Source organism: Kogia breviceps, chromosome 19 (genome assembly GCF_026419965.1).
Source record: "Kogia breviceps isolate mKogBre1 chromosome 19, mKogBre1 haplotype 1, whole genome shotgun sequence".
In the NCBI taxonomy this organism is placed as follows: Eukaryota; Metazoa; Chordata; class Mammalia; order Artiodactyla; family Physeteridae; genus Kogia; species Kogia breviceps.
In genome coordinates this window covers 57,850,781-57,862,020 of record NC_081328.1, presented here as the reverse complement: position 1 = coordinate 57,862,020, position 11,240 = coordinate 57,850,781, and positions in this window count along the sequence as shown.

Here is an 11,240-nt window from a genome sequence, read left to right as displayed (position 1 = left end):
CTCCCTCCTGTAATCCCCCAAAGTCTCCCCACTTTCGCTAGGGTATCTGCCGAGAGAGACATCTGCCAAGGCCCTGAGAGTCCCCGGCAGCCCCACTAGGCTGCTGGCTCCTGGGTTCCCAGACCCTGAGCACCTCAGCAGGCCAGGTGACACGGCAGGAAACCCCAGAACTGCTCACCTCAGGAGGGGGCTGGCACTGCCACTGCCTGATCAAAGAGAGCAGAGAAGGGTTCCCCAGCTGGGACACAAACTCTGCACGAGTGGCCTCTCCCTGCGCCATTACCTCACCTCGTGTGACTTGAGGGAAGGAAGGACCGAGGCACACTTGCTTCCTAAGGAGGATGGTATAGGCTCAGTCATGTCTCCCCAAATCCACATGCTGAATCCCTAACCCCCAGGACCCCAGGATGTGTCTGTAGTTGGAGATGGGATTTTTAAAGAGATGATCAAAGTAAAAATGACGTCACTAGGGTGGATCCTAATCCAATAGGATTGATGTCCTACAAGAAGAGATTAGGACACAGATAGGCACAGGGGGAGACCATGTGAGGACATGGGGAGAAGATGGCTGTCTAAGCACCAAGGAGAGCGGCCTCAGGAGAAGCCAGCGTGCAGACACCTTGATCTCCGACGGCATCCAGGACTGGGAGATAGGCCTGTTATTCAAGCTGCGCAGTCTGTGGTATTTGTCATGGCGGTCCCGAGTAGACTCACAGGGTAACTCAGGGCTCAGACTGGACAGAGCCCACTCTCCATCCCCTTGTACGTGAGTTACAGGAGCCCCAGGCACTGAGGAGGGGGTCCCTGAGGAGGCACAAGATAGAAGATGCTAGGCATTAACACGACTGCATTCACGTTAAATGTGCCTGAAGTCCATTCACGTGAGATGGTTTTGTCCTGCATGTACATCGGCACCTTCAGTCTGAACTGCAGATCTTTGGCTTCACCACCTCCACTGCGAGCATTAGCTTCACCTGCTGTGGACCGTCTCCTATAGGATTTCCAGAACCACAGAGCATCGAAGCTTCACAGAACCCAGAATCCGTGCGCTAGTGTCTGGGCGACCCTCACAGCAGAGCCGCACAGGTGCCCATCAGAACCCATCTCCCTTTTTCCTGTGCACAGCTACCCTGCACCTTCCAGCTTTCCCACCCCTTACAGCTGGGGCGCAGTGTCTCGTGTTACCAAGGGGAAGGGGTGGAGGTGGTGAGGGCCTTGGCCAGCCTGCATCCTAGGACGGAGGGCACGATGTCCCCGTGGTCACCCCACCCCGCTGGTTGAAACACTCACCTGGAAGCAGGGAGGAGAAACAAAGGGGAACAGAGCCTGGGACCTGACACCCACCTGCCCTGGACTCTCACAGGAAGGGGACAGAGACACCTTGAGCTTCAGCCCAGTTTGGGGAGACACTTTGTTCCAGCAACAAACTCTGCCTTAAAAGCCAAGGTGCTTTACAAATGCCTCCCCAGCTGTCACAGAAAGCCAGGCTGAACCTCATCACACTTTTCTCAAACCGCAGCTCACGCTGAGACCACCTCTCAGGTGATGGTGCTTCAGAGCAGCCCCTTTAAAAGATCCCGGGATTTCAACTCTCCCAGCCCTGCCTTCAGTTTAAGCGAGAAGTTTCCTTGACAACCTTGACAAACCTGCTCAGTTTCCTTAACCACCAAGCTTCGCAATCTCCCAAACTCTTCTCCTTCAAACATTCCTATTCTAGGCTTGATGAGCCTAAAGTGACAGTGCTGTCATCACGTGCCAGAGAGTGACTCCTCCAAGCCCCTAGTTACTGGTTACATGACGCTACTGATGACGAAATCCCAGAAGAGCCAGCTTTGCAATATCACCATTTCTGGACTCGGCACTGGGTCCCTTTCCACGGACAGAGTGGAGTGGCTGTTTCCATGGGCCCCGTGGTGGAAGAGCTCACCTAATGCTGCCAGGACTTCATCCTTTCCAGGCGATTCCAGGGTCCTCATTCTCCCCAGAACCCCACCCACACAGCTACTGTCTGTGCTAGTCCATACGGACCTTGGTAATCTCCTAAAATGAGGGTTATTTTATACACAGGTAATGGGTTGAATGCTGGGCCCAAAAGATGTGCCCCCCAAGAACACGTGAACAGGACCATACCTGGGAAAAGCGTCTTTGTATATGTAGTTAAGGATCTCGAGGTGAGGTCATCTTGGATTAGGGTGGCCCTCAATCCAATTGAGAGAGTCCTTAGGAGAGACAAAACAGGAGAGACTCAGACACAGAGGAGAAGCCATGTAATGACAAAGGCAGAGAAGGGAGAGATGCAGCCTCAAGCCTGGGGATGCCTGGAGCCCCCCAAAGCTGGAAAAGACAGGAAGAGCCCTATCCTGGAGTCTTTGGAGAGACTTCCGTCCTGCAACATCTTGATCTCAGATGTCTGGTCTCCAGGACTGGGGGAGGATGAATTCCTGTTGTTTTAAACCACCCAGCTTGTGGTCATTTGTTACCGAAGCCACAGAACAGTCACACGGACCCTGCTCTGTAGGATCCTGGAAGTGTGGGTCTCACTAAAGGCCGACAGAGGCTGGGTTACAGAACCCTTAGAGTCAGTACTGGCCCCCAGAAATTCTAAAGCAGTGGCTGGACACCAGAACGTTGAGGGGTCATTCGGAAGCCCATCCCCAAGGGTGCTGGCTGCACACGGCCTCCCCAGGTTTTTACGCCTGTACGTGTTGGGGATAAGTATTTCCATCCTGATTCTGGACCTCTGGTATCACCGTTCACATTGCCAATTAAGAGCCCACTAGTTACACAGAGGAAAACCCTAGCAGGACACTTGCTCCAGTGGTAAACAATTCTGCAGTTGGTCAGAGGTGGGGAATCGTCTCCCAGGCAGCCAGCAGCGCCCCCTCAAGGCGCGTCCTCATTGCAAAGCTGGCGGCCCGAGCCGAGGCGTCGCTGAGTAAACGTGAGCTGACCCCCAGGCCAGCTGCTGCTGAACTGTTCCCGCCCTTCCCAGGTAAAACACCTGAATATGTGCACAGACTTGAAAGCCTAGAGGAAGGGCCGTGGAGCCACACCAGCCACGGCACGCAGGCCGACTTGGGGCCTGCAGACCAGCCAGGATGGTTCTGGTCCTGGGCGCTTTTCTGGAAGCTTTCTATCTCCCTGCCTGACGTACCCCTCCTGTCCCGGCCCCCACTGCTTTTTTCCTTCCTCACCTCTGCCCGGGGAGAAATTCCAGCGGCAGGTATGGGTGACACATCCCCTTCTTTAGCAGGTGGCAGCCCGGCAACTCCTGCAGAAAGTCCAGCACAGCCCCACTCGCACCGGGCCACGCACAGAGCCGTGGGCCCTACTCCCTCCCAGCAGCCCAGCCCCTAGACTGCTGACGGGGCAGAGAATATAGCGTCAGGCACAGCTGCAGAGGCTCTTGCTGCCTGGAGGGGTGTTTATATTGACCTCAGTCCAGGCACACCTGGGGAGGGCTGGCCGGCCGGGTCAGGCTGCCCAGGTCAGCCAATCCTCGCCCCTCAGGGGCTCACAGGTGCAGAAAATGGGCCTTGCTGCACCGGCGAGTTCCAAGAACAGGTATAGGTCCTGAGGGTCAGAATAGACAAGGGCTGCAGCTCTGGCTTGTTTTCTAATCATTTTAACTGGCCCATGAGTGGGAGACAATTTCAAAAAGACCCTTTCCTCACAAGAGGAATCCAGGAGTCAGGGACAGGCGAGGTTTTGGGTGGAGAGAGGCCTGGTGCCCCAGCTGCAGTGGAAGCCTCTGGAAGACTCGGTGGAGGGAGCCTGAACAGAGTGAAGCCCAGGGTCATAGACCTGCCCAGGAGCTGCTGTTTGTTAGTTCAGGTTCTGCTCTGAGGTGCTCTGTCAGCTCTGACCGACAGGTGAGCTGGGGGTGCTCTGCAACAAGGGCTACGTGCACAGTTCCTGTGTGCTCAGCCTTGCCGGGTGCCTGCCCAGGTGACCTCCATACCTGGGGAGGGGCCTGACCACGAGAGCCCCGGGGGCTGCTGGGTGCCTGACCAGGTGAGCTCTGTATCCTGGGAGGGGCCTGCCCACGTGAGCCCTGCATCACCCTTCCCAGGAGGGAGAGTGTAGGGAAACCCTGCATGACCTCTGAAGCCCTAAGAACACTGGACTGAGGTTGAGTTCAATTTGAAACAGTGAGAGACCAGAGCAGACACTTCATTCATCTTCTACTGGGGTTCAGGGCTGGAGGAGCAGAAAACAACGGCCTAGCTCAACCTTGACCCTAATCCTGACACTGATCCTGACCCTAAACACTGATCCTGACCCTAAACCCTGACCGAACCTTAGCCCTAGCCCGTACCTTAAACCTGTACTTTACCGTAACCCATACTCTACCTATATCCTACCTGTACCCCAATTCTAACCCATAACCTAACACCCAGTCTAACGCAGAAAGCTAACACCCTGAGACCAAAACCATAAACTTTAACCAATAAGCAAAACCATAACCCTAACCAAAACCATAAACCATAAAATGTATTCATTAACCATATGCATAAATAAGTCATAACTGTAAACATAACCATAAGACATAAACCATAACAGCAACCATGAACCATACACAGCCCCAGCCCTAATGCTAACCCTCCAAACCACTTACACCAAGCCAAATCTAATAAAATTATACAAATACATCTTAAAAAAGAAAATTACCCCAGTATACCTTATAAAGATGAATGTAAAAATCTATCACAATACCAACAGGAAACCAAAAGAACATTAAACGGATAATGCCATAAGCAAGTACCTCTACACCAGAAATTTCAGGTTGTTCAACATATTAAAATTAAGCAATGTAATAAACCACAATAAAAGTGTGAAGTAAAACACATGATCAAATCAATTAATGCAGAAAAAGCTACAATCAAAAACCAGTGTTATTTCATGATACACTCAAGAAAGCTGGACTAAAAGGAAATGTGTTCCATATGTTAAAGAGTAGCACAAAACGCCACAGAAAGCATCGTGCGCAATGTTAGACGGAAAGATTTACTCCTGAAATCAGGAACGAGGCCAGGAAGCTGGTCTTCCTCACTGTTCCTCAAGAGGATGCCGGAAGCCCTACCCAGAATCTGGAGGAAAGAAATAAGAGGCATCCATGTGTGAATGGAAAAATTCAAACTGTGTCTCTTCACAGAACACAGATCACATCATTTTATATATAAAACTACCTATAATGAACGAAAAATTATTTGAGCTAGTCAACTAATGCAGCAAAGTTATAGAACAAAATATCAATTCACAAAAATCTATCATATGTATACACTAGCAATAAATAACCTGAAATAGCATTTATGACAACAATTTCACTGTAAATAATGTCAATGTCAATATTAGGAATATACTTAGTCAAGATCCAAGACTTGTTTTATGTGTGTAAATTTGTATGTTTGAAATTACTGGAAAGTAAATTACTTTTCAAAACACCATGTCAATAGCATGTCCGAAAAGCAGAGAAAAACATCAAGCTTCCACGGAGCAGCCAAGCCCTACCCAGATCCAGTTCACCCAAAGTCCACACGTCATTTAGACGCACTGAGGGAGGTTATATTAGGAGCCACTGTCCTCCGTGTTGTGGACGACATGGATATGGTAGAAACACTGGGGTTTTGTTATTCCAATTTTCCACTTCATTCCACAAAAAAACTATTAGAACTAATAAATGAACTCAGTAAAGCTGCAAAATCAAAACACAAAAATCAATTGCATTTCTAAACACTAATAATGAACCATCAGAAAGAGAAAGGAAGCAACCCTATTTACAATTGCATCAAAAGGAACCAAATACCTGGGAATAAAGTTAACCAAGGATGTGAAAGACCTGCACACTGCAAAGTTAAAGACATTGATGAAGAAATTGAAAAAGACACACCAATCAATGGAAAGATTACCCTGTCCTCATGGAACGGAAGAATTAACACTGTTGGAATATGCCTTCTACCCAAAGCAGTGCACACGGTGCGTGCAGGCCCTCCCGAAACGCCGTGGTATTTTCCACAGAAACGGAGCAAATCCTCCTAAGACGCGTGCGGAGCCACAAAGGACCCTGAAGAGCCAGAGCGACCCTGAGGCAGGAGAACGGGCTGGAGGCACCTCGCTCCCTGACTTCACACGACATGGCGAAGCTACAGCCACCAAAATAGTGCGGAACTGGCTCACAACAGGCGCACAGACCAGAGGGGCGGGACGGAGAGCCCAGAACGCACCCCGCACGCTGGGGGCTCGTTAAGTTACGACAAGGGGTCAAGGACACACCGAGCGGAAGGGCAGCCGCACGGTAAACGGTGCGGGGAAGACTGCACAGCCCATAACCCACGCGGCTCCACCGCGCACCAGCCTGACCAAAAGCCCAGCTTTCCACACCAAGCCCTTCCGGCTCGCACGAAGACGGGCCCCCTCAGCCGTCAGTCGCCCCCAGGAAGCTTCTCCCCACTCCTCCTCACTGTCTCCTCACCTTTTCCTCCGGCGTCACCTGCGTCCTCAGGAAACCCAGCGTGGACGCAGCCCCACGTTGTCCTGAAGCCGAAACCCCAGCGAGTCCTGAGGAGACCGAGCTCCAGCGTTCCAGCCGCAGACACGGCGGCGCCTGAGGAGACACAACTCCACTCAGCTGCGCTCAGAGCCGAGTCCGCGGGGAACGCGCGTGCGCTGTGGGTCAGAGAGGCGGGCTCAGCGCCACCCTGTGGTCGGTGCGGGAAGTGGTCGGTCACTGGAGACAGCGCCCCCTGCTGGTGGAACTGCTGAATCTGTTAAACCGTGGAAATTCAAACTGAAATGGAGACAAATATCCCAAAAGTTTTCGGAAAACAGGGAACAATTAACTGAGAAAGGAAAAGAGGCTGGAGGCATCTCTCTACTTGACTTCACACACTGTTGAAAATCTACAGTCGCCGAAACAGCGTGGAATTGGAACGAAAACAGACTCAGGGACCAGAGGAACCGGACAGAGAGCCCAGAATTCAACACGCACGGATGGGGTCAGTTAATTTACGACAAAGGGCCAAGGACACACTGAGGGGAAGGACAGTCCCCACCGTAAACAGTGCTGGGAAAACTGGACACCCCATAACTCCAACAAATTGGAAACCATTTGGAATGCAATGAACGTAGATGCAAACTTTACAACTTACACCAAATTCACTCAAAGTTATACACAGACCAAGTTTAAATACAAAACGATTCAAAATTATGGAAGCAAACATAGAAGACAATTGACATGAGCTTGAGTTTGGTCGTGTAGATCATGAGTTTTGGAGTTTTAACACACAGCACAAAAAGGCAATCTACAAAGAAAAACAAGGAATACTGTGGACTCTATAAAATTAAAGATATCTACTCCATGAAAGACCTTATTCAGAAAATCAAAAGAAGTCACAAACTGGGAGAAAAATATTTGCAAACACACATCTGATGAAGGATTTGTCTCAAAACATACAAAGAATGCTAACACAAACAACCCCATGAAAAATAGGGAAAGATCTGACTGGACACCTGGCCATAGGAGATACATAGACAGTACACAGAACTATGCCCAGGACTAGAGGGCAGATAAACAATGGTCCAGCTCAACTTTCTGAGCCATTTGTGACCATGGACTACCCCTGTCCTTCCTGGAGGCCTCAGAGGAATGGAGAAGGAGGACGGGGAAGAGGGCCAGTTATGCTTAAACCTAACTCTAACCCTGACCATTCTCACCACTTTCATTCGACATGGTCTAAGAAGTCCTAGCCATAGTAATCAGATTTTAAAAAGAAATAAAAGGAATCTCATGGCAGAGGAAAAGGTAAAGCTGTCACTGTTTGTAGATGACATGATAGTCTATACCGAAAATCTTGAAGATGACACCCAAAACCAAATAGAACTCATCAGAAAGTTCAGTGAAGTTGCAGGATACAAAATTAATCTACAGAAATTGGTTGCATTTCTATGCACTCACAACAAACTGTCAGAATGAGAAATTAAGGAAACAACCCCATGGGCAATGACATTAACAAAGATAAAATACCTAGGAATGCACCTAACCCAGGAGGTAAAAGATCTATACTCAGAAAACTGGAAGACATTGATGAAATAAATGAAGATGACACAAACAAATGGAAATATATACCATGCTCGTGGATTAAAAGAATCCATATTGTTAAAATAATTCCACACCCCAAGGCAACCTAGAGATTGGATGCCATTTCTATCAAAATACCAATGGGATTTTTTTGGAGAACTAGAACAAACAATTCTAAAATGTGTATAGAAACACAAAAGAACCTGAATAGTCAATACAATCTTAAGAAAGAAGCACAAACCTGGACATATCACGCTCCCTGATTTCAAACTCTACTACACATCTAGAATCATTAAGACAGTATGGTATTGGCACAAAGGAAATACGCATAGAGCCATGGAATAGAATTGAGAGCCCAGAAACAAACCCACACTTATACAGTCAATTTATCTATGACAAAGGAGGTGAGAATATACAATGGGGAAAATATAGCCTCTTCGATAAATAGTGTTGAGAAAACTGGACAGCTACATGCACAAGAATCAAACTGGAATCTTTTCTTATACCATCTACAAAATAACCTCAAAATGAATCAAATACTTCAATGTAGGACCTGAAGCCATAAAACTCCTAGAAGAAAACATAGGCAGTACACTCTTTGACATCAGTCTTAGCAATACTTTTTGGATCTGCCTCCTCAAGCAAAATAAACCAATGGGACTCCATCCAACTGAAAGGCTTTCCAGCAGCAGAGGAAACCATCCACAAAAGAAAAGGCAGCCTACTGAATGTGAGAAATATTTGCAAACAATATATCTGGTAAGTGGTTCATACACGAAATAGACCCAGAACTCATTCACACAAGTCAACCTCCAAAAAAACAAAAACCCAATTAAAAAATTGGCAGAAGATGAAACATGTTTCCAAATATATACAGATGGCCAAAAGACACATGAAAAGATGGTCAACGTCACTCATCATCCGGGAAATGCACGTTCAGACCACAATGAGAATATCACCTCACACCTGAAAGGATGTCTATCATCCAAAAGACAACACATAACAAGCATTGCCGAGGACGTGGAGAAAAGGGAACTCTCATTCACTTTTGTTGGGAATGTTCATTGGTACAGCCACTATGGAAAACAGTATGGAGGATCCTCAAGAAATTAAAAATAGACCTACCATATGATGCAGGAATTATACTTGGGGGTATCTTTCTGAAGGAAACAAAAACACAACTTCAAAAATATATACACACCCTTATGTTCATGAAGTCTTTATGACAATAGTCAAGATATGGAAGCTACCAAACTATCCATCAATAGATAAACGTATAAAGAAGTTTTCATATATATATATATATATATATATATATGAAAACTGGACACACACACATACACACACTGGACTATGACTCAGCCATAAAAAAAGAATGAAATATTGGGCTTCCCTGGTGGCACAGTGGTTAAGTATCCACCTGCCAGTGCAGGGGACACGGTTCAATCCCTAGCACAGGGAGATACCACATGCCACGGAGCAACTAAGCCCGTGCGCCACAACTACTGAGCCTGAGCTCTAGAGCCTGTGAGCCATAACTACTGAGCCCACGTGCCACAACTACTGAAGCCCATGTGCCTACAGCCCGTGCTCCACGACAGGAGAAGCCACCACAATGAGAAGCCCTCACACCACAACGAAGAGTAGCCCCCACTCGCCACAACTAGAGAAAGCCTGCACACAGCAACAAAGACCCAACACAGCCAAAAATAAAAACAAATAAATTATTTTTTTTTAAAAAAAAGATGAAATCTTGCAAGAACATGAATGGACCTAGAGGGCATTATGCTAAATTAGATATAGCAGACAGAGAAAGAGGATTACCTTATGATGTCACTTACACGTAGAATCTATAAAACAAAACAAATGACGAAACACAACAAAACAGAAATGGACTCATGGATGCCAAGAACATGCTGGTGGTTGCCACGTGGGGGGCGGGGTGGAGGGATGAGTGCAACAGGTGAGAAAGATTGAGAGGTTCCAAATTCCAGTTATAAAACAAAGGTCATGGGGTGTGATGTACAGCATAGGGAATAGAGTCCATAATACTGTAATAACACAGTATGGTGACACATGGTAACTAGACTTATCTTGGTGATTATTTTGTAGTGTATAAAAATATCAAGTGGGCTTCCCTGGTGGCGCAGTGACTGAGAATCCGCCTGCTGATGCAGGGGACACGGGTTCGTGCCCCGGTCCGGGAGGATCCCACATGCCGTGGAGCGGCTGGGCCCGTGAGCCATGGCCACTGGGCCTGCGCGTCCGGAGCCTGTGCTCCGCCACGGGAGAGGCCACGACAGTGAGAGGCCCACGTACCGCAAAAAAAAAAAAAAAAAAAAATCAAGTCACTATGTTATATACCAGAAAACTAATATATAATAATTTCCCATGAAGTATACATCAGTTTTTAAAAAGAAGAAAAGGCACTATCTTTAAAAAAAGACAGAGTGTTGGGAAATTCCCCAGTGGTCCAGTAGTTAGGACTCTGCGCTTTCACTGCCGAGGGAGCGGATTCGATCCCTGGTCAGGGAACTAAGATCCCGCAAACTGTGCAACTCGGCCAAAAAAAAACAGAGTGTAGTGAGATAAAGAGCGGATGTCAGATGAAACTGTGAAAGGATGCGGATGAAAGGCCATCTGTGACAGTGTCTGCTGCAGTTGGACTCTCAAGAGGCCCAGACAAACAGGACTTGAAGAGAAGCAGTCATGTGATGCTACGGGAATGTTCATTTGTTTCTTTGTTTAAATAGGGTTGATTTTTTTTTTTTTTTTAAAGAAGCTTTGAGTTCACAGCAAAATGGGGCAGAGTACAGAGAGGCGCCACGTGGCCCCTGCGCTGCTGTTACTGCTCTGTCCATCCACCCCTCTCCCCCACCCACACAGGTGCTCAGAGATCCCCTCTCCCCAGCTATCCTATCAACATCCTGGGTGTTGGTCACTGTCGATGGATCCACATGGACACATCATGATCACCAGAGTCCAGAGTTTACACCAGGGTTCACTCCTGCTGTTGCACAATCTATGGGTTTTGACAAATGTATCTCGCCATGGATGTATCACACTGAATAGTTTCACTGCCTTAAAAATCCTCTGTGCTCGACCTGTTTATCATACCCCACCCCTTACCCCCGCCATAAACCCCTGGCAACCCACCCTTTCC